The 24,424-nt window shown below is 39.0% G+C and overlaps 1 protein-coding gene and 1 long non-coding RNA gene across 2 annotated transcripts in view; one reads left to right on the forward strand and one right to left on the reverse strand.

Annotated features, from left to right (window-relative positions):
- LOC308626953 overlaps positions 1 to 24,424 on the reverse strand; it is a 786,846-nt gene that overhangs the window by 447,957 nt on the left and 314,465 nt on the right. The window lies entirely within an intron of this gene.
- The window catches only part of SCFD2 (sec1 family domain containing 2), a 394,906-nt gene that overhangs the window by 213,129 nt on the left and 157,353 nt on the right, over positions 1 to 24,424 (forward strand). The window lies entirely within an intron of this gene.

A 24,424-nucleotide genomic window follows, 5' to 3' on the forward strand; every position in this document is an offset into this window, starting at 1 on the left:
AGGTCTCTGAGATTTGAAGACCAAATAAATCTGAGGGAAAATATAGCCCCATTAGTTAAAATATGATTCACGTGTAATTTCTGAAACAAAGTATCCCTCTTGACAGTGGTCACCAGTGGTGCTCTGATGACCCCCTAGAAAATTCAGCCTGATCTGCTCTGCCTGACTGATTTGCCTGAAGGGGACCCCATGGTACATGAAACCATTAAGGAAGCCAGTGGTAGTCACCTCAGAGGTGAATTTTGGTTGCTCTTGTGTCTGAATGTTTAGCAGAAGGGATGAGAAGCCTAAGCCCTGAGTAGGCATTCATCGGGCATGTCCTGTGTTAGAAACACTGGGCTAGGTGTACTAGGGTACAAAACAGTGATAGAGAGTAGCTGTGGTAGAAATACTACTAATACGAGGAGAAGAACAAGTTGATAGAAAGAAGCAGAAACCCATCTGAACTAGACCAAGTGGAAAGGGGACTGATTATAAGGAAAAATGGGAAATGTTATTGAATCCAGTCATAGGAAGTACAGCCAAGTTTAAGAGGAGCTAAAACATCTTTGAGTGTTCAGTCTCATTCAGAAGGTCTCAATCTCAAGACTGTCTCTTGTCTAGATTATCTGTGTACATCTGCCTGCCCTCTTCCTAGAAAACCAGCATCTTCTGTTTCTCCCTTGGTTTCTGCTTCTCCAATAAGCTTAGTCAACAAAGAGCTTTGATGTGCCATGTAGAACTCCCTGGCTATGTTCTATATAGCCTTATACTTCACTTCCTCACAGCTAACTAGCTCAATCTTTGCATCCCAATTTCAAATTCCCAAGAAAGTGATCCTTACTAACTGAGCCAAACCCATTGATTCGTTGTCCTTGGATCCCTCTAATACAAAAAATCACTATGTACTAAATAGTTTCTCTGTGCCAGGTCCTGGGTTAAACACTCTATATGTACTATCTCATGTAATTCTCATTCGATCTGTAACATCTTATTTAGTTCTTCAAAAATATTATGTACTTCATGTGGTTCTTGAGGGGATAAAATGAGATAATGTATGACCAAACAGTACATTTCACAGAATCTAGCCTTCATTAATAAGGGCTTCATTAACATTAACTCATAATCAAAGTGTTTTGAATGAATGAAGACTTGCTGGATTAAAGCTCTGAGGACCTGGGTTCTTACTGTGGTTTTTGCCAGCAACAAGTCTCTAACCTTCATTGGTTTCTACTTCATCAGATTATAAGAAATTATTCTTAATTATTTTAAAATAAATTTATTTATTTATTTTTGGCTGCCTTGGGTCTTCCCTGCATGCAGGCTTTCTCTAGTTGCGGCGAGTGGGGGCTACTCTTCGTTGCAGCTTGCAGGTTTCTCACTGCAGTGGCTTCTCTTGTTGTGGAGCACGAGCTCTAGGCACATGGGCTTCAGTAGTTTTGGCTGTTGGACTCAGTAGTTGTGGCTCACGGGCTCTAGAGCGCAGGCTCAGTAGTCGTGGTGCACAGGCTTAGTTGCTCTGCGGCATGTGGAATCTTCCCGGACCAGGGCCCGAACCCGTTCCCCCTGCATTGGCAGGCGGATTCTCAACCACTGCACCAACAGGGAAGCCCTGTTAATTTTTTTAGGCATGGTAATGCTATTCTGGTTGTGTTTTTTAAAGTCCTTATCTTTAAGGATGTGTACTGAAATATTTGTGGCTAAAATTATATGATATCTGGGATTGACTTCAAAATAATTTGAGAGGGGGTAGATGGAGATAAAAAAAGATTGGCCATGAGTTATAATTGTTGAAGTTGTGTCAGGGATTTTATTATAGTACTATTCTTTCTACTTTTGTATAGGTTTCAAATTTCTCATAATAAAAAAAAAACGTAAAAAAAAATTGGAATAAGATCACAGAAGTCTTTACAACTCTAATTTTTTTTTTAATTCTGCTATCTGGAACAAAATAAGTCTTAGCCAGTGTTTACTCTGAATATTTAGCTTATATAACTAGTCTTTGAGTTTTATACAATTGGTATTTTTTTAATTACAAAAGTAATGTGAGAGTGTTAGAATATTGGCCTCCACCATCCCCTTTCCCATATTCCTGTTGCGCTTGCAGTAATCAGGGTATCTTTCCACACTTTTTTTCTGCAGTCATATGAACATTTTTATATGTACATGTACAGGCTTTGGCATTTTTTTGTTTTATTTTCTTTTATTTTCTTTACAAAATTTGGGCTAGTTATTTATCACTTAATTACCTTATACATCAAGGACATCCCCCAGTAGACATGGGTCTAACTCATTCTTAAAAATAGCAGCAAAGTATTCCATTATCTATATATTAGTAGGGATATAAGTTTGATTTCTCTAATAGTGGCTTATCATATTTGTTGATTTCTTGCAACCATTCAACAGGTATGTATTGAGAGCCTATGTTAGGTGTCTGGAATAAAGCAGGGAAGAAAAGAGCCACCATCTCCAGTTCTTAAGGACTTTTTTTCCATTAAATTCTAGTAGAAATCTCACTAACAGCAAAACTTTCATTGTTCCATTGCTCATTAATTTTTATGGATAAGAATGAGATACAATAAAGTAGTCAAATAACTGTCAAAACATGGCTGAACAAATATGGTGACATTGTCAAAACTGGGTTGCTCAGTATGAGACCATGCCATCAAGAGTTAGAGATCTTTATCAATTAAATTGTAAGCCCAACTACAGAATTTCCTTTAAGCATTTTAGTTTATAATGTAGAAAAACGCAGTTTTACTGCAGTTTCACTTTTGGGGAACTATCCTATAGAAATAACAGTGAAAGTACATAGGCTCTGTATACAAGAATGTTAATACAGCATTTTTTGTAATGGCAAAAAACAAGTGGGAATAACTTGAGTATCTGTCAATAAGGGAAGACCATGGCCATGTGACTAAATTCTGGCACATGGGGGAATAAAGGCAATGTTTGTATCTTCTGGCTGTGGCCATTGAAGGGAAGGGTCATACCTTTCCCTACCCCTGTCCCCCTTCTAACTGGCTACAATGTGAAGTGGTGGTGAGCCATCCTGGACTATGAGGATGAAAGTAACACCCCAGGAATGGTGGAGCAATGAATCAGAAGGAGCCTGGGGCCCTAATACACTGGAGCAGCCATCTAACCCTGACTGCTCTTGCCTGTTACTAACTTGCTTAGATGTTTTTAAGAATGATTTTTTATGAAAGTTAGGAATACCTAAACATGTACTACAGTCATTGGAACAGTGATAAGAGCATGGGGTTTGGAATCATTCCCCTTGGTTACAGTTTTCATTCTATTATTATCTGAGCAAGAGATATACCCTGAGCCTCAGTTTTGTGTTTGTTTTTGCTTTTAAATCAATTTTGGGTTTTTTGTTTGTTTGTTTCTTAATCTGTAAACTGATGGGATTAAAAACAATATTTATTTCACAGACTGATTGTGAAGATCAAGAGAGACAATGGATGTGAAAAAATTTGTTAATTACAGAGTACAAACATTAAGTAGTTATCATTGTATCCTATTTCTAAAGTGATATTCTTAATTTGGGTTCCATGAACATCCCTCCCCCTGCCCCAAAATTATATGCAAACTCCAATGTGTTTATACCTGTATCACTTAATATTAGGTTCAGCTGTGAGTGATGGAACACCAAGTAACTGTGGCCTAACAAAATATAAGTCCACTTTCCTCTCAAATTATACAAACTCCAGAGATAAGCCATCCAGGACAGGTATGGCAGTTCCACAATCATCAGCGGCCCAAGCTCCTTCCCTCTTGTTGTTTTGCTTTACTAAGCCTCTGGTTTTCTCCTCATAGTCCAGAATGACAACTTAAACACTCAAGCCAGCAATAAAGATGAAAGTGGGGAGGAAGTGGAAGAAGGCCATGATCCCTGCCTTTAAGAAAACTTCCTGGAAGTTGAACATGACACTTAAGCTTGTATCTCATTGAATTTAGTCACATGGCCACACCTCACTTAAAGCGCAGCTAAGAAATGTAGTCTTTTTTCTAGGGCATCCATTACTAAGCAAGAAGGGAGAGTACTTAAAGGAAGAATCTTCTGTGTCTGCAATAAAATGGATATATATTTCAAATACAGCTTTCATCAGAATCTTAAAGAGATCTATTATAATTTATAAACATTAAAAAGACACACTGTTTCAAAGCAGAATCAGCCATTTGCTATGTAAACATATAGATTAGGTATATCTTTCTAGATCATCATCAGTCTGTGCTGTGAGCAGGAGCGTAGGAAATAATCAGTAAGCATAGGTTTGGTGCTGTCGTATATACAGCATTAAAACCATTTGATAATGTTGGTTTCTTATTTTAATTTACCCTCTTAAATCAATCACTTTACATATCATTAGTCAATGACTTCTTTTTCATGCACTCTACTGATGATGTATTACGTAAAAGATTCTTAAGCAATTTAAAATTTTATCTATACACTCTTCTTCTTTCATCATTTTGGTTTCTAATCACGATTCTTTTTGAGAATTAATTGACTTTTACTTTTCATAATTAACTTAATTTCAAATTAATAAAGTCTAGTGAGTATCTTTCTTAGTTTAATTGAATTTTTCTTTTAATGCTTTTGCTTTGTACAGATCATCTGATCTTATTGTTTTTACCTCATTTTAAGTAACGCATGTTAAGCAACACGTAAAATGTCAAAAATTCTAACTTAATTCATTTCAGAAGTAAACAACTGATAAAACCAACTCAAAAGAAGTAAACATTTATTAGACATTTTAATGGTTTTGTTTTTATTGTGCATAGTCTTTGCTTATGTAGAAATTCGTAACTATAAATGGTTAGGTTATTTATTTTAATTAATTTCTACTAAGAATTTTCTCTCTTTAGATACAAGTCAGATGTCAACATTAAACACATGACCAAAAAAAAGAAGAAAAAAGTCTTACTAATGTAATTGTCAAAGTAAAAATATGTCAGGATTTTTTAAAGTATTAAAAATAGTTAATTGGGGCTTCCCTGGTGGCGCAGTGGTTGAGAGTCCGCCTGCCGATGCAGGGGACACGGGTTCGTGCCCCGGTCCGGGAAGATCCCACATGCCGCAGAGCGGCTAGGCCCGTGAGCCATGGCCGCTGAGCCTGTGCGTCCGGAGCCTGCGCTCCGCAAGGGGAGAGGCCACAACAGTGAGAGGCCCGCATAACGCAAAAAAAAAAAAAAAAAAAAAAAAAAAAAAAGTTAATTATGCAGCCATTTAAACTTGATTGATAAAGAAAGATGTATATGCATACTGTTAAAGTAGAAAGGAACGTTACAAAGCTAGTATGTCTAATATATTTTTTAAAATATTTAAGTGTTGGGGGGAAAACAATCTCTGACAATATACACCAGCTACCAACCATTTAATAGCATCTATCTGTGGATGATGGGATTAAAGGTGATTTTTTTACTTTCTAGAGTATTCCTTTCCATATTGTATGGATTTATATAGTATCATGTTGCATTGCTTTTATTACCAGGCCAAAAAAAAAAAAAAAAACTAGCCAGCTTTCCCCTTTTTGAAGAAAAGTTAGTTATAATAAAATGAATAAACAAAGGTAGCATTTGGGTTTTTTTTTTCCCACTGCAGAACTCTATCTTTAAAAATAAAAAAAGTCATAGTGCTCGCTTCGGCAGCACATGTACTAAAATAATAATAATAAATTTTTTTTAAAGTCACTTAGAAGGTAAAATTATATACCCATAACTGACTACTGTAGTTTTAAAGCATAGCATTTGGGAAATTTCACAGCAAACTTGATATATTGCTGCTTTTGTTGAAGAAACGTCTTTGCCTTGTCTGTGCTGGGCTGATAGCTACACTGAATTGCAATGAGATATGAAGTAGAGTAAATCATTGTGAATTAGGAATTTAGTCTCCTGGATCTCCTTCCCTTCAGAGTCACTGACTCAATGTTAATGAGGATGTGTATGTGTTACTTATCTCAAGGTGTGAGATTAGCAAATGACTGCAGGGCAAATCAGTAAAGCTTTTGTGCTCTGTGAAAGCAAGAATAAACCAGCTATTTTAACCCAAGCCCAGGCATTCCCTTCTCTGGATTCCCTAGCGGATCCTTCAGCTGAATCCGAGCCTTATAATAAAGCCACTTTCTGTGCTTCTCTGTGCATGTTGAGAATCCTGCCAAAGACTTCTATGAGGTATCTGTGAATTTCTCCTGGGAGAACACCACACAGTGTCCTTGGCTTCCTGCTCTAAATGATCCACTCCAATGACACACTGTAATCCTACTCAAGGTAGGGAGAATGAGCTGCCAAAACCTATTTATCACTTTGCTGGCCTTGAACCGTGCACATCTGTCTAAAGTTAAACAAGGGTCATAGGAAGAGCTTTTCTTTTTTCCCCCCAGCCTTGCCAACACTAGTATCTTGTATAAAGATTAAAATAAATTGTCTAGTGTTTCACTGCATTGGTCTTCCCACCCTACAAAGTGCCATTCTTTAAAGATGTATAAAAGAGTGAATTTGGGAAAACAGATGTTTGCAGTTTCACAAATAAATATTGAATATCCAGAGCTAGGAGGCATTGGTTAAATAGATGATGGTTATCCATTAAAATGGAATATTATGCTACCATTAAAATAATGTTGAAGAATATTTAATGAAGTGCACAAATGGCTATTGAATGGATAACTATCACCTGTTTAACCAAAATAATATGTAGAATATTATCCCAGTTTTGTTTTTAAAAATTAAAAATATATACACAGGAAAAGGTATGGAAAGATACGTACCAATAAACTTTTTGTAGTTACTTTTGAATGGAAGAATTATGTTTGAATTTTCCCTTCTTCTCTTTTCTTTCTCTTTCTTTTTTCTTTCTTTCATCAATATTTATTAACTTTTCTACTTTTGAAACAAACTACAAAGTTATTCAAAATAGGTTTATTAGGGCTTCCCTGGTGGCGCAGTGGTTGAGAGTTCGCCTGCCGATGCAGGGGACACGGGTTCGGGACATGGGTTCGTGCTCCGGACCGGGGAAATCCCACATGCCGCGGAGCAGCTGGGCCCATTAGCCATGGCCGCTGAGCCTGCGCGTCCGGAGCCTGTGCTCCACTACGGGAGAGGCCACAACAGGGAGAGGCCCGTGTACCGCAAAAAAAAAAAAAAAAGGTTTATTAGTGTTGATCCTTATCTAAAATAGAAAATTTGCCAATTAATATGAAACAAAGGGGACAGATTTTAGAGCATTTTATTTCTGGCAGTTAAATTTATATTTTTTAAAAGACACTTTAGAAACTGTGGAGAGGGAGCTGAGGGTAATACAGGAACTCCCTGTACTTCCCGCTCAATTTTCCTCTAAACCTAAAACTTGTCTAAAAATAAAATCTATTAATAAAAATTTTAAAAGCCCCTTTACACTTGTTCTACTTGGCCATCTTTTATTTTCTCACCATCACAGGTTATGTTAGTAAGCACAAGTTACATTAATACTTGAGTTTTAACAAGCCATAGGACAGTGTTTATGAGAAAGGTGGTTCTGACTGTAGTCTGGAGAACAGTCAGGGCTCGCTGAATACTCTGTAGACTGTTAGGATCTGATATTCTGGATTTCTTGGCCTCTTAAACCTCAAACACTATCAGCCCCCTTCCACTCCTAGCCATAGAACAAAGCAGATTCTGTACCCCCTGGATTCCCATAGGCATTAGTGATGACCCCTATCCTCAGGGATCTGTCATCTGTGGCCCTGCTGTGAAATCAATTCTGAAAGTTTGCCACCGTGCTGTTACAGCCACTCTTTTGATTAAGACCCACTTCCAGAAAGCCCTTATTGAAGTGTAAGTGTGAATGAATACTGACCATATTGACCAAAAGGAAGGTGTGAGGTCCAGAGTGAGTAAAGCATGTAAAGATGACTGAGGGAACTAGAAGGCTATGATATATAGTATTGACTTGCTCCATGTTCTCAGTAGCATGAGCTGCAGAGAGAAGGAAGAGGGAAGAAGGTAGAAGGGAACCAAGTAAGACAGAGTGAGGGGGATACCACTGTCCTATGTTTGCCTTGGGGTAGAATTCTAGTCATCATTTTTACCTAACCAACCAACCAACTGCCTTACCAACCAACTGTAATTACTTCTTCCCTTCCCTTTCATCATTCCATAAACATGCATTAGACATCTACTCTGTGCCCAACTCTGTGCTAGGTTCTGGGGTTGTAAGGTGAGAACAAGCATCCATGTCCCCTTTCCCTCATGAGGCATATAGTCTAATGGAAGGGAACTGATCAAATAACCACACATAAAAATGTAAAGTAGCAGCAGCGATAAGTGCTATGGAGGAGAGGTACACTGTTGTAGGAGGGTTGAATCTGGGAAGTCAGGCTAGACATCCTCAAGGAAGTGACACTTCAGCTGAGCTCTGAAGGATAAGTCAAGTGAATGCAGGCAGCATGAAGGGTTTTCCAGACAGAAGGAACAGCATGTGCTAAAGCTTCATCTAATCTTGTTTGGAAGGGGGCTACTAGAGCACTGAGGAAAGCCTTCAGTTTTTAATGTTCTGATTCTCAAACACCCCAAAGGACTCATCCAGGTGCAAGCAAATGGTTCCTGTGAACCCGGGATATTCATTTTTTGTGTTTTGCTTCAGCTATAAAATTTGTTTTTACAGCTGCACTTTCTGGTACAGAATTTGAACACATATCATAAAACGAAAGACTACAAATATTGATTGTTCTGATTTTGATTGCTAAACGGCCAATGTCACCCAGCAGTTACTTCATCGCCTTGATAATGTAAAATAAGCACCAAAGGTCAGGCTCTCAAATTTAGGTTGTCTTCATAGCATGATTCTCATATACTTTTTAATTTGCTTAACGTTGCAACTTTGATTTTAGATACAAGCCAAATTAGATTGAGCTTTGCCCGCAAGTTGTTTTCTTTGTAATATTTTGATAAGGTAAAGAGTTTTGTCAAGTGCTGTTTTTAATGCTCGAATTTAAAGAACTTCAAAGACAATTAGTCCTGGTCAGACCATTCATCTGTGATTATTTTCATGGTGAAATGGTAGTATTAAATCTCCTGATGTTAAGGGAATAATTTTACTTCAAAGCATAGTTCCAGAATATTCTGTCTGGTCTTGCCACAAGTTCATGTTCCTTAAGGTTTTATTCTTGTAAGAGCTGTTCAATGAATACAGTAGCAAGAAAATGGATGAAAAACATATGGTGTTCTTATTCAAGGGTTCAGTTGATCATTTCCATTTTTAAACCTTCAGTCATCCACCTTATTTATTTCTCCAGTGTATAGGGTTGTGTTGTGCATGTATTCAAACTGTTGAAAAATGACAAAACATGTAGTATGGTAGTGGAATGCAACAAGAATCATTATATGTATTTAATTTTTTTAAGTTAGAAAGAAACCAAACTCTATTTTGATAAGATACAGTAATAGAAACCAAATGGAAAGAGAAAATTACTATTAAATTATTTTTCTAAGACAAAAAATTTTGAAATAGAGTGTCAGTGTTTTTGAATAATGTTGACCTAAAAGATACTATGACATACTTTGAAGTGTGATGTTATTAGTATAAAAGCAGAATAACAGTTAATGTCTTTAGATATGACTAAGTATAGTTTTAAGAAAAATAATAAAGTCTATTAGATGAACCAGAGTATTATTGATGGTTTGCTAGGATAGTTTCTCAGAAGGATTGCAGAGATTTTCCATGCTTTCTCCTAATCTGACAGCTGACTTATTATTTGTATCATAAGTGTTCTTCAGTAGAAGTATTCATTTTCTTTCCAGGTCTCCCTTTTATATTTAGACCAAAGTTTATCTCTGTTATCTTTTTCCCTGGGTTACTTCACTGGTCTGTATCCTTGAATTAATTTATATATGATATATATAGTCCTAACTTGTAAGAGCTGTATTGAATTTACTGTGCTAACTAGTATAAGCAATCTATGACCACTGCTAACTACATGATTGTCATTTGTGTAATAACTATTCTACTGAAATCATCTTCTGCTGAAAGTTTCCCTGCCACTCTCAAGGTATCTGCTGCCATAACTACAGTTCTTTCCCCTCCCTTTCTCTATATTTTTCTGATTGCTCCCCCACCCCCGGCTTTTTTTGGCCTTCTGTAACTATTGGAAAAACGAATTGACTATTTTCTAAAAAGAAACATGCTTGTATAAGTAAGCTTCTAGAAGCACTCATCATAGTGGAAAATTAGAGATGGCCCCAAATAAAATATTAATAATATTTTAATTATAAATAGTAATTTATTGAGCATTTTTTAGTGTTTTTAATTTTTTTTATTTTGAGCATCTTTTCATGTGCCTATTGGCCATCTGCATATCTTCTTTTTTTTAACATCTTTATTGGAGTATAATTGCTTTACAATGGTATGTTAGTTTCATTTCTGCTTTATAACAAAGTGAATCACTTACACATATACATATGTCCCCATATCTCTCCCCTCTTGTGTCTCCCTCCCTCTCACCCTCCCTATCCCACCCCTCTAGGTGGTCACAAAGCACTGAGCTGATCTCCCTGTGCTATGCGGCTGCTTCCCACTAGCTATCTGTTTTACGTTTGATAGTGTATATATGTCCATGCCACTCTCTCACTTTGTCCCAGCTTACCCTTCCCCCTTCCCATATCCTCAAGTCCATTCTCTAGTAGGTCTGCATCTTTATTCCTGTCTTGCCCCTAGGTTCTTCATGACCATTTTTTTTTTTTTTTAGATTTCATATATATGTGTTAGCATACAGTATTTGTTTTTCTCTTTCTGACTTACTTCACTCTGTATGACAGACTCTAGGTCCATCCACCTCACTAAAAATAACTCAATTTCATTTCTTTTTATGGCTGAGAAATATTCCATTGTATATATTGAGCATTTTTTATGTGCCAGGCACTGAACTAACTCCTCTACGTGGATTATCTCTTTGAACCCTATGAAATCTGTGCCTTTTTAATGCCTCGTTTTCAAATGAGGAAATTGAAGCTCAAGGAAGTCAAGAAACTTATCCAAGGTCTTTTAAATAGTAAGTGGTGGGGCTAGAATTGAAACTTCATAGGGACATATTTTAAGACTGTGGTGGTTTTGTTTTGTTTTTCTTTTTCCCACGTAGATAATGTCACACTTCATTGTGTTAGGGCATCTTCTGAAAGTGAGCTTGTTCAGTAATGGAATCTTCTACACCTTACTGTCTCATGTCTGTTTTCAAAGACCTTCAGTGATATAGTTTGATATAGAAAGTTAATAATGTTGCTTCTAGTTTTGAAAATGAGGCATAAGTGAGCTCAATTATGTCTTCAGGACATCTGCCCAAGTAATAAATCCCTCCCTCCATTTACAATTTCCGTAAGTTCATTCGCATTACCAGGACATTGATACAAGTTTCTTTAACAGCACCTTTCCCACTGCTTCAAGTGTTTGATCAAAAATGGATGTGTTGTTGGGCTTCCCTGGTGGCGCAGTGGTTGAGAGTCCGCCTGCTGATGCAGGGGACACAGGCTCGTGCCCCGGTCCGGGAGGATCCCACATGCCGCGGAGCGGCTGGGCCCGTGAGCCATGGCCGCTGAGCCTGCGCGTCCGGAGCCTGTGCTCCGCAACGGGAGAGGCCACAGCAGTGAGAGCCCCGCGTACCACAAAAAAAGAAAAAAAAAAAAGAAAAATGGATGTGTTGGGAGCTATTGCCGAAATGGTGAAGGTAAACTTGAGATAACACTGATATTTTATATAAAGAACAAACTTGTTAAGAAAGGAAAGGGAGTGTGAAACTGCAGTTTGCCTTGAAATTAGCCACAAATGATAGGAAATCCAGAATAGACAGCTAACGCCTAGAGTTGAGCTGGAAAAAAATTCTGATAAGCAGAGAATTTGCCATAGGAACCCTTTTCCAAGAGCTGGTTATATTCTTCTGGGCCTAGAGGGTTAATTTAATCAAGTAAATCTAATTTTAGTCATTAAGAAAGTCAGTTGGGATGAAGAGACCTTGAACACATTCTGGGCACCTTCATCAAATAACAGTGAATCTTATTCAGGTTATGTAGTTGTCTTTCACTTTTCTCAGTTAATGATAAGCAGTATTGCCCTAGAGCCAGACAGATTTGAGTTTGAATCCTAACTTCCCTGTTTATCAGGTTGGAGACTTTGGGTGAGTTTCACCTCTCTGACCTTCACTTTTCCTTGTCTGTTAAAGGGCATAACAGTATTTGCTCCCAAGGATCATTGATAAATTTGTGGAAGTGAAATCAGACCCCTCTCTTTCCTTCCCTTTTTATCTCTTTTTGAAATGGGAATTATTATTTTTAATGTATTGTATGGTACCATTTCTTTAAGGAACTCTACCCCTCTTATTAGCTTTGGAGAATTGTTACATTGGGGGATAAATTGCATACAGAATAATTGCTTTGGGTTTTTTTTTATTAGGACTTCTAATATAAAGATTGATTATAGAGTTTTGTGCATTTAAGTTGAAAGTCATAATATCAGTATTCACAAATAAATTATGAATAAAGTCAAACAAAAACATTATTCCAAATATTATTTCCAATGGTGAAGAAAATGAAATTGCTAAATTAATCCTCACCATGTTAAGCTCCTATTATTATTATATGCAGGACTTGGTCTTAACACATTTTAAGTACGAGCATATATTTTTCTAAATAAAGATTCCATTTTGTCATCTCAATGTGAAAGGAATTCAGGAAATTACTAGATGAATGATTTTTTTTTGGTAGGCCAAGGTTATTTCACATTTTTAATAGTGGTTTCATATCACTCTATACCTATTAAATTATATGGGTTCCGTGTAATGATAGCAGTCTTGTTACTTAGGAGACTAAATCCCTGGAGGATACTCAGAAAGCAAATTTTCTTGTGTCTAATCACACATGTGGTATTGCATCTCCTCTCACTTGAAGTGAAAATACTTTCTTTTTCTGTGTCACGGTTGAATCATAATTTTTCCCTGCTATTACATTTATATCATGGCAGGATAAAAGTTGTAAAATTAGAGTAAATTTTAGAAAGCACAGGTAGGAAGAGCTCCTGATTTTGGTTATTAGTTGGAATACCACTCTCCCCACTCCTGAGTTGCCTGACTGACTAGAAATAATATTGTGTGTTAAGTGCTTAAGCAAAGAATACCTATAATTCTTTGCTTGGTTCTCTGATAACTAGGATTAGAGTGAGCAGATGCAGGGGGAAACTTCCAAATTGGCAGTTGTCTCTACAGAAGTAAGGTGCCTGACACTTTTCCATGAGAGACTACTGCTACTAGCAGTGATGGTGATGGTACATATTGTATTTTATAACTGCAATAATGATAATGTATATTTTAAAATCACCTAGTAGCATACCTCCCCAGACTAAAGGCTGTGCCACATCTGGATGTAATAACATCAGGCCAGCTGGCTCTCTCACCCCTCTGTCCAAATGTGGGTTTGGGAAAAGTGATTGTTTCTCTTGTATCATTGTCTACTAGTATCACGTTTCCTTTTAAAGTGCTGAAGAAGGACTGAGTAGGGCAGTCAGATTTGCATCATGGAAATAGGTGGACATATTGCCTTTATGAGAATTTCTTGTGTCACACCTCCCCAGGGAAAAAGTCCTTAAAAACTACCATCTAATCTCCCAGCCCTGAAGCATTTCACACATAGGGTGTTATTTTCCAAATGAATAAAGAACACAACTGGAGTAAGCACAACTCTGCCCTAAAGGAACCCACAATGTAAAGGCAACAGAAGGCAGATCCATGGACTTTCATCCACATTCCGTCACATATTTAAGAGCTTTTCTGATTTGTATTTCCCATTTCCTCATTTGCACTCAAAACGCCTTCTACTCTGGCAAGAAGGAGAGGAATGTTCCTCAAACAGGAGTGGACTGGATAAGTCGCAGTGGTCTACACAGTAGTTTAGAGCAGAGGCTCTGGGGACAGTTCTGAATCCTGGCTCTCCCACCTACCAGAAGACGACCTTGAACAAGCCATCCTCTAGTACTGTTGTGAGGACTCAATGAGAGGACAAGTGGAGAACACTTAGAAACAGGCCTGGCACAGAGTAAGTGCTCAATAAATACTTGCCGTGAGTGATGGCAGTGCCAAAGCCTGAGTTCAATTCCATGTTTTCTTCACTAATGGACGTTCAAAACTCAAGAAAGGCTGAATATTTTTAAGCTCTTAGCACATTTAAAATAGAGAAATGTCAAAACAGGCTTACAAAAATATGTTTTAAATATTGATATATTCATGATTGACATTTCTAGTGTATGCTATTCATATAAAAGCACTTGGTTAATGCGTTTAACTGAAAATACAGTGCAGTTTATTTTTGCTACTCACAAAATAATTACAGGATAACTTCTGAATTCATAGCTCACTCTAGGTGTTATGACCAAGTAAAGCAGCAGTTCTTGAACTTCATGCTCTTCAGGACCTTTTTACATTCTTATAAATAATTCAGAAACCCCAGAGAGCTTTTGTTTATATGTTTTATCTGTTACTGTTTATGTATTAGAAATTAAGCCTGATGATAATAAACTCATTACATGTTAACATAGTAACGTATGGAACTGTGTAAACATAGAAAGTAAATGTATCTTCATAAAAAATAACTATATTTTCAAAAACAAAAAAATACATATGTAGTGACTGTCATTGTTTTAAATTTTTGCAAGTTTCCTTAATGTCTTTGTCAATGAAAAACAGGTGGATTCTCTTATCTCCTTTTGCATTTAGTCTGTTGTGATATCACATGACAGGTAGCCACTGTGTACTCATGAGAGAATGAGAATGAAAAAAGACAACATTTCATGCCACATGAAACGTTGAGGCTCTTCATAAATCAGAGCCTGAAAATGGCCCTCCCTGGTAGCCCTATGATGGCTTTGGAATAATACAGAGCACAATATCTTTTTCATAGAGGAAGTGCATGGGAAGGAAGTGGAATTAACTAGGCCTCTAGTTCCTTAGCACTCTGACCTAATTCTATGTTTAATTTCTTTTTTTAAACCCATGTGTGTTCTTCATTAGTTCCATATCCAATGAGCAGGGCGTATTGTCTTGGTCTAAGTATTATGGAAAAAAATTTTTGGCTCATTTGAAGGAATCATTTTTCTGGACCTCAGTGTCCCCATTTGTAAACAAATGAGAAAATTGGAGCAAATGAGTCCAAGAATCCTTTCATTACGAGATTCTGTTCTTCCCACTTAGAGTGGATAGGTTGTCATTAAAAAAGAAGAATTTGCTTTATGTATCTAGTCACTATAGATCTAGGGACTTCTTAATGCATAAAATTTCAGATTGCACAGTTGCAAGGAGCAATATAAATTTGTTCTGAGAATAACTGAAGTCATCTCAGCCAACCTCCTGCCATGTCACAGAGTCTCGAGTTGAGTTACACTGCTCTGAATTAGTTTTTGAAACTTGGCTATATGGAAGAGGAGGCTTGCAGATTACCCCTTCCCAGCCACAGTCAGGAAAAGAAAAGACTTTACCAGAAGGTATTTGTGAAATGGATATTAGTAAATCAGGCTCTGCTTATTTTATAAGTTAGTGTTTAAGTGATCAGGCAGGCTCTGAAGTCAGGCACTACCAGTATCCACACCCCAACTCTGCAACTTGGTACTTACAGAACCTCGGGATAGTTCATATCTCTGAACCTCAGGTTCCTTCTCTCTAAAACGTCTACTTCATAGGGTTGCTTTGAAGATTGGATGAAACAAGATGTTGTCATGCCAGGTCAATGGTAGTTCCAAATGGTGGCTCTGTCCTTTACTAGGTTTCTTCACCTGTAAAATGGGGCTAATGACACCTCCCTTTCACAGTTGTGGGAAGATTTAACCAGCACAAGTCCTAGCATATAGTATGAGTTCAACTGATGATAATAAAAATTACTAATATTAAAAAAAAATTACTAATATTAGTACTCTTATTTACACAGGTATTCTGAAACGTCTATTATACCATTGTGTACCATACAAAAGACATTTTATCCGCAGCTTTGTTTGTTTGTTTGCATATTTGTTTGTTTGTTTGGGGAGGCAAATCCCAAAACTGGTGGTAGGTAAGATTCCAGATTGAGGGGTAAAAGAAGATGGAGTGATAGGCCACAACCATAAGATTCAGTTGAGGGCAGTGTGTTAAGGGCAATCTGGCTTTCCTTTTTGGCAATAGTTTGGACTGTTGACTGCAAATTGGAATCACCTGAGGTTTTAAAGCTCTTGGCACCTGATTTCACCTGCAGAGATTCTGAAGTCATTGGCCTGGAGAGTGGCCTGGGAATAACAATTTTTAAAGTTCTCCAGGTGACTCCAATGTGTAGCCAGTCCACTGAAATTCTGCATATATTTAAAACAGCCATTTTCCCTGGAATATTATGTGCATTGGAACTGAAGACACAGTCAACTATCTATGTGGTTGTCTGACTGACTTGTATATTAAAAACATATTATTTTTGTTTTACTAAATATAACATTAATTTAGATCTCTTCTTAAAATAATGACTCTCCTGCTCTATGCCACACAATTACATGGAAACATTCCAGTGAAGTATTACTTATAAATGAAATAGGACTCTCATTTAAATAATCTATTTAATAGCATGGAATACTAAAATTGCCCTCTCTGCCTTAGCATTGTTCCTTAAAGTAGACTTAAAATTCATCACATTTGTAATTAGATTTGTAATGAGCTGAGTCCGTCATAAATTCAGCTGCCTGTTGAATGGTCAGATTTTATCTGATAGCCTCAGAGACACTGGGAAATGAGGTGCTGAGGATGAGGGGGAGACACCTTTTCCTTGAATTCTGGAGATGGCTTGTGCTGAGAATGCTGAGTGCTTTTCTACCCTCTAAGCTGTCTCCCTTCTGTAGGGGTCAAGTTCCTGCTAGTTTTTGCATTGCCCTTTAGCTGCCCAACAGTAGTGTTCATAACTTTACTTTTTGGCTGCTAACACAGCACAAGGTATGTATGACTTTATTTTTAGGCTCAACCACATTGGAAAACTAATGAGAGGCCCTTCGTTACCCTCCCTCCCAGCCTTGATGGCACATACTTTCTCCCCGTGTTGATGAGCAAGTGCCCCGTCCCTGATATTTTTGTCTTTATCAGCTGCACTCAACTTGCCTCCTTTTCCCAACATCTCCTTCTACGTCCTCATTATTTCTCTTTCTACTCCATCCTTTAGGAGACTAAGCACTCAGCACCCTTATTCTTCTTCCCTCCCATCACTGTGTTCCAAAATATACAAGAATCTTAAACCAAAGGACATGGAAGAAAGTATAGCAACAAATTATTAGTGGTTAAAAGTGGTTCATTACTCGAGAAGCTAACAATTAGAAAAAAACAATATATTATGGAAAATCCTGTTTCTAGGAGGGAGTCGGGATAGTTCTCCTTGCTATTATTCAAATTGTAGTTCATGTACAGTTCTGCAATTTAATTGAATAATATTTAGAAAAAAATTAGACGTAAGTCTCTTTGCTGTGAATAAAACAGAATCAGCACTTTCCTATAAAATCAACTATTTTTCCTTTCCTTAAGTCCAGGAGTTGCTGTCATTTCTTTGGGGCCAAAACATACATTTCACAGTAACATTTTAGAGACGTTGATGGGGCTCAATGACTGTGGCCGAGGCTGCATGGTTGAGATTTGCTGTAACAATGGACATCCCATGGGTCCTCACCTGAGGTCATTAAATTGATTTAGTTTGGGTCCACTGGCGGTATTTTAATGCAGCTTAGCTGTACAAATACAAGGCCCCATTGTGTAATACAGGCAGTGCATTGTTATTTTTCTAGGCCTGTCAATGTAAAAAATGTGTCTGTTTGCCTTCCCCTATGACCTGAAAAAAATTTTTTTTCTTAGTTATATTACAGAGTAGCAGGACACCCTAGAAATGTTGGTTTGGGAAGGTACCTTGAGGAATAACATAGAAAGATCTGGCAACATAATTTGGTAAAGATGCCAAGGATACACATGTTCATCTGGGGTACTTTATTACCCTTCCTTTTCAGTTAAGTACCGAGCCTTCATGAACCACATGAAGAATCTCTAAGAGGCTGGTGGTTCTTCTGATGGTGGTCTGCTGTGGCCAGAGAGGTCATTTTCACTGCAGCCAGTCGGGAGAGAGGCCAAGTAAATGGGCACACATGCTCCAATACCCAGCACCCTAGGAAGCCACACTAAACACACTGTGTCCAAGATTTGCCCAAAATAAACCAGGTGGCATTCAGCTTGCCAGGACATTTAGTACAATGTGTGTTGTGGGTTGTTGCAGGACCCATGTGTCTGTCATAAGATTCTGTTGAACCCAGGTGTTTTCTTTTCTCTCTCTTTTTTTTTTTTTCTTTTTGGCATGTGGCCATTGGTAACCATTTCTTCAGATATGTCTTCTTGTGGGTTCCTCTAGGGTGGTTCTCTTTTGTTCTAGCAGGTACTGGATTGAGTACCTTACAGGAAATTGCCACATAGCTTCATATGTGGTTTTGTAATGGGCCTATTTTTAGGCTATTTTCCATACCTCTGAGACTCCTGGGAGTTCCTTCCCAAGGGTAAGTCTCCAGCTATGGACATGTAAATACTACAAGTAAACACAGGAGAGAGGCTGTGTCACTTTTCTGCCTATTACTGCACCATAATATGAGCTTCTGAGATGCTCATTTGAGAGTGTCATTGATAAAAGTCTCACTGCCACAGACTCTGGAGACTCATAGGCCTGGGTTAGAATCCGAACTCTGACACATCCTGTCAATGTGATGCCCTCCTGGAACATCAGTTACCTAATATGTAAAGTGGAGATTAATAGCAGACCTTCAGGGGGTTGCTTTGAAGATTAAATCAGATAATGAATGCAAATTGCCTAGTAGATAGTAAGCATTCAGTAAGTGTTAGATACTGCAATTAGGTATTATTAACCGCTATTACTGTGAATATCCTGACCTAATTTATGCCCTACACCCACAAACACAAACCACTAAATTATTGTTGTGACTGCTTCTCTCCTCTTAATCTGTTTAAGTGTAATATTTTCTACTTGGACTTAAAAAAACCCCTCATTTTTGTTTTTTTGTTTTTTTTAAGACCTCATATTTGAAGACTAAGCTATTCATTTTGATTCTTTTTAAAAAATATTTATTTATTTTTGGCTGCATCAGGTCTTAGTTGTGGCACGCGGGATCTTTGTTGTGGTGTGCGAGCTTCTCTTTAGTTGTGGTCACAGGCTCCAGAGCGCATGGGCTCAGTAGTTGCAGCATGCAGGCGTTGTAGTTGCAGCACATGGGCTCTGTAGTTGCAGCACGTGGGCTTAGTTGCCCCGCGGCATGTGAGATCTTAGTTATCCGACCAGGGATCGAACTCACGTCCCCTGCATTGGAAGGTGGATTCTTAACCACTGAACCACCAGGGAAGTCCCTCATTTTGATTCTTTACCTCACTTATCTCTGCCTTCTTATGCTCTAAAATGTTTTAGTTTCTTTAAACTAACATTGGTCAAAATGTCCTTATTCTTTGCTACCAGTTATGCGCCTTACTGTGCATTATCCAGTTCAAGTTCAGCAAATGTTTATCAGGCACCTTCTGTCTGATAGGCACCATGCCAGCAGGTAAGGATACAGAGCTGATCAGTACATGATTCTTGCCCTCAAGGAGCCTTATATTTAGTGGGGAAATAGACATGTAAAATGTCAACTAAAATATAGAATGATAACTGTCATAAATTATAGGAGGGATGAAAAATACACAGGAGGGCGGCTAAGGAGAAGATGCTCCTGCCCCAGCCCCAGGGAGGCCAGGGAGTCACCGAGGGGGCAGAGCAAAGCTATTCCCTGAGGAACAGGAGGGTGTCAGGTGCACAGCAGGTGTTCCTCAGTAGGCAGAGGGAACAGCAGATGCAGAAGCATGGAGGTGAGCAATGAAATAGCCCGTCTAGAGAATTCGGGGGGAACCATGTGCCTGGAGTGTATTGTGTACTTGTGGGGCACTGGATGTTGAGATGAGAGCGTCTGGAGGGGCTAGATTACAAAGAGCTTTGTATGCCTTCCTGAGGAATTTAGACTTTATCCTATAGACTGTGATAGGGCCATTGCAAGGGTTTCAGCAGTGGAGTCCCTGTTTTCTTTTTCATTAAAGCACCACTTACATACAGGAAAGTGCAAAAATCATAAGTCTACAGCCTAATGAATTTTTCATGTGTACACACCTATGTGTATGGACAGTATTTCCAGCAGCTCACTTGTACCTCCTCCCATCAGTCTCCCCAGAGGTAACCACTGTTCTGACTTATTTCACCCTACATTAGTTTTGCCAGTTCTCGGCTTTCTATAACTGGATTCATACGGTATGTGCTCTTTTCTGTCTGGCTTCTTTTATTCAACATTTTGTCTGCGAGAGCCATCCATGTTGTTGTATGTGCCGTAGCCTGTTCCTTTTTGAATGCTGTGTAGCCTGCATTGTATGAAAATACTTCTGCAGTCACTTGTGACTGCTGTTTCTTTTCAATTGTTGACCTAAAATTGCCTAAAAGTGGACCAAGAATGGACTCCTTCTCCACTTCCATTTTCACCTTCTTTACAAAATGCGCACTGTATAAGTCGTGATTTCCATTTGGGTTTTAAGTTGGACTGGTCCCATCTGAAGGACCAAGGATCTGTCACTAACTAGAACATTTAAGATCCTGCCACCTCAAGGGAAGACTGGCTCAAGGGTGTTCCAGCTCATAAAGTAAGGTCTTTATTTTCTTGTTATTCTTTACTGTCTCCCATGACCTTCCACCTCATCAATTAACAAATGATTATTGAGAGCTGACAAGGTGCCAGACATTGAGACTTGTGACAAGAAGTTTGTAATAAGCAGTCAATCAAGATTCCACCCTAATCTGGAGGGTTGGGGAACGCTTTCTTAAAGGAGTAACAGTTGATCTGTGAACTGAAGGATGAGCAGGAATTAGCTAGAAGGGAGGGGGAACAGCAGCCGCAAAGCGGAGAGAGTGGCAGAGTTGGAGCTGGAGACAGAGACAGCGACCCAAGCATGTGAGGGCTCGTGGCCCCTTAAGGATCTTGAATTTTATTATAAAGGCAGTGTAAAACCTTTGAACAGAAGGAGAGTGATGTGATCTGTTTTGCATCTTTTAAATAATTAGATTCCCTGCTGCACTTTTATTAAAAGCAAGGGTCCTACTGCTGAATATCTGACCTATAGGTTCGGGCCATGTAGGAAATTTAGCTCTAACTGAGGGACCAGTCATTATTCTTTGATGGCCTCATCTCATTTTTAATATGTTCAGGTCTTTTCTGTATGTTTTCTCTTCCTTGCATCCTAGACTTTCAGAACTTCCTTCCCTTTGACTAGAATGTCAGGGGAAGTCTCACATTAGTGTATGCAGAACTAATTTAAAATCCTGGCTTTATTCTTTAATTGAAGTCTTCTTTTAATGATGGTAAACCTCAGGATTTTAACTTCAGGTGGGTCAACACTTTGATACACCACTAGTCTACTTCAGCGTCACTAGCTTTACTCTGTATCCAGACTGAGAAACAATTTAATGACATAGCAATTGTATTAATTAGCTGTAGCCACTGTACTTAAAAAAAAAGTCAAGGGCTTCCCTAGTGGCGCAGTGGTTGAGAGTCTGCCTGCCGATGCAGGGGACACGGGTTTGTGCCCCGATCCAGGAAGATCCCACATGCCGCGGAGCGGCTGGGCCCGTGAGCCAAGGCCGCTGAGCCTGCGCGTCCGGAGCCTGTGCTCAGCAACGGGAGAGACCACAACAGTGAGAGGCCCGCGTACCGCAAAAAAAAAAAAAAAAAATCAAAATGGCTTAATCTGAAGTTTCATTTTCTTACTCCAGCCCACTGTGATTGAGGTGGCCCTCCCCCAAGAGGTAACTCAGGGACCTGGGTTCCCTCCCGCAGGTGCTTGCAGCATCTCAGAGTCATTAGCTTCTAACCACACTGCTGGGGAAAGAGTGGCCCAGAAGATTGTGGAGGTTGTTCTACTGCTAGTCCTGGAAGGGGTGACCATCACTTCTGCACACATTCTGTTGGCCAGAGCATAGTCTCACGCTCCCAGAACTCAGCTGGAAGTAAGGCAGGCTGACAAGGGATCTCCTGAGTGCTGGGAAGAAGATTTAAGGAGTCAGCATCTAGCCAGTCTGCCATAGTGAAATAGAATGTGCTCAAAGTTTTGTTGCTTTTTACAAATTACACTTACTCATTCTTTTTTTTTTTTTTTTTTTTTTTTGCGGTACGCGGGCCTCTCACTGTTGTGGCCTCTCCCATTGCAGAGCACAGGCTCCTGATGCGCAGCCTCAGCGGCCATGGCTCACGGGCCCAGCCGCTCCGCGGCATGTGGGATCTTCCCGGACCGGGGCACGAACCCGTGTCCCCTGCATCGGAAGGTGGACTCTCAACCACTGCGCCACCAGGGAAGCCCCACTTACTCATTCTTTTATTCACTAAGGGTCCTGAGTACCTGCACTGTGCCAGGTGCTAGGAATACAGTGGGAAGCAAGACAGACATGGTCTCTGCAGTTTAGCAGAGAGAGGAACAGAAATGAAACAATCACACCAATGGCTGCTTAATTATAGCATTGTAATAAGGGCTGTGAAGGAAACTAGCATGATGTTAGGAGAGAGCACCCGACCAATCAAGAAGTGCTCAGGGAGAGCGTCTCTGAGGAAGAAGCAGTTAAGCTGCCTCCTGACAGATGACAGGGAGTGGAGAGACAAAAGAAGTGGGCAGCTTTCTGAGAGAGCAAGAAGGGGCACTGGGAGTTTAAGGAACTGAAGGAAGCATGGCTGAAGCCCACAGAGAATGGGGAGACAGGAGCCAGATGATCCAGGGCATGAGGGGGCCATGAGAAGCAAGCAATGGGGGACATAAAGCAGTGGGAAGCCACTGAAGGAGGTTCAGCCTGGGAGTACATGATCATAAATGTGTTTTATAAACATTGGCCTCAACGTGGAGGATGGATTGGTATGGGGCCAGAGATGGTGTCAGCATACAGGTACATTATCTCTGTGGCTTCCTTCTGGTTTCCCTTCTTCCTTCATAGCCTCCCACCACTGTAGATAAAACCGTTAGGCTCCAATGGAAGTGCTATAATTTTCAGTTCCAGACATGGAGATGTTATCTGTATTATTGAAGTAGAATAATCGAATGCAATTCTGAGCTCTTTGTCATCTTGAAATATTCCTCATGGCCTCTACTGTCTGTCTTGACTCAGTCAGTCACGTCAGCTGTAGCCAGACCCTTGCCAGCGAGGTTTGTCGCCACTTAATCTGGAGCTGGTAGAAAGCAGTGCCCATGACTGCCCCGTCTGCCATTTTGAAAAAGTCTAATCAACATCTCATTCGTCCAGCATTACTGGAGGATAAGCTGTTGCCTATAAGATCTTGTTTCTCTTAAGTACTCAGAGGTGTTTTTAAGACTTTTAAAATTTTCTGATTTCAAAAGTGGACATAGAAACAATATTAAAGATAGAGTTTTAAAGGAAAAAAGTCCTTAACTCTATTGGACAACAATTTTTACTTTTGCATATCACATTAGAATATTTGTAGACTTGTCTATGTATATCAAAATATCTTCCATTGTTTTTTCTTTTTTTAACTTCAATATAGTATCTTGTCTATAGCATAAATAAATAAATATCTGTTGGATGAGTCAATGAACGTATGAATGAATATACGTTAATCAAAGAAATTTTTTAAATGTTGAAAAGCCAAAAGAAGAAAATTTACGTGACCTAAAATAATTTTAACAAAAAAAGGACCTATAATTGCTCCACTGAAAAACAAATTTTACCTGTGCATTTTTACATAGTTTTAATAGTGCATTCTGTGTCCTGCTTTTCTAAAAAAAAAATATTTTTATGACCTTTTATCTAAAATATTGCATATAATTTTCTGATGTGAGGTAGTCAGAGCAGATACCATTATCAGAAATTTTTACACAGAAATAGACTCAGATTAGATGGCTGGGTGCAGGGAGCAGGGCCAGGAAAGGTCCCATGCTTCCAACTGACAGATTTCTTTCATTCACCATGCACTGCTGCCCCTCTGCTCACTCTTATTTGTCATCCTGTCATTTGGGAACAAAATGAGGAGGAGGGAGTAGCTAATGGCAGTGACACGTGGTTTAGAGTATGAGGAAGCCAGGCTGCCTGGGTTTGAATCTCAGTTCCTCTGTGTGAGTTTGATAAAGTTACTTAACCTCTGTAGGTACATACCACATGTGTGTATCATTGATGTGTGTGTGTGACTGTGTACAAGTGAGGGGATATGATAGGGAGCAGATAGTTAAGGGGTCAAGAGGAAACATAACCTGTAAAGAAAATGCTTGGAAGAGAATTGTGTTTTTACTCTTTTGAGAAGAGCAGAGGAGAGGTGTAATGATACATTCATATTGGGTAGATCTTACGTTGCAAAAAGCACTTCCATGGGAGGAGGAAATTTGTC

Source organism: Mesoplodon bidens (genome assembly GCF_964165515.1).
Source record: "Mesoplodon bidens genome assembly, chromosome: 1".
NCBI lineage: Eukaryota > Metazoa > Chordata > Mammalia > Artiodactyla > Ziphiidae > Mesoplodon > Mesoplodon bidens.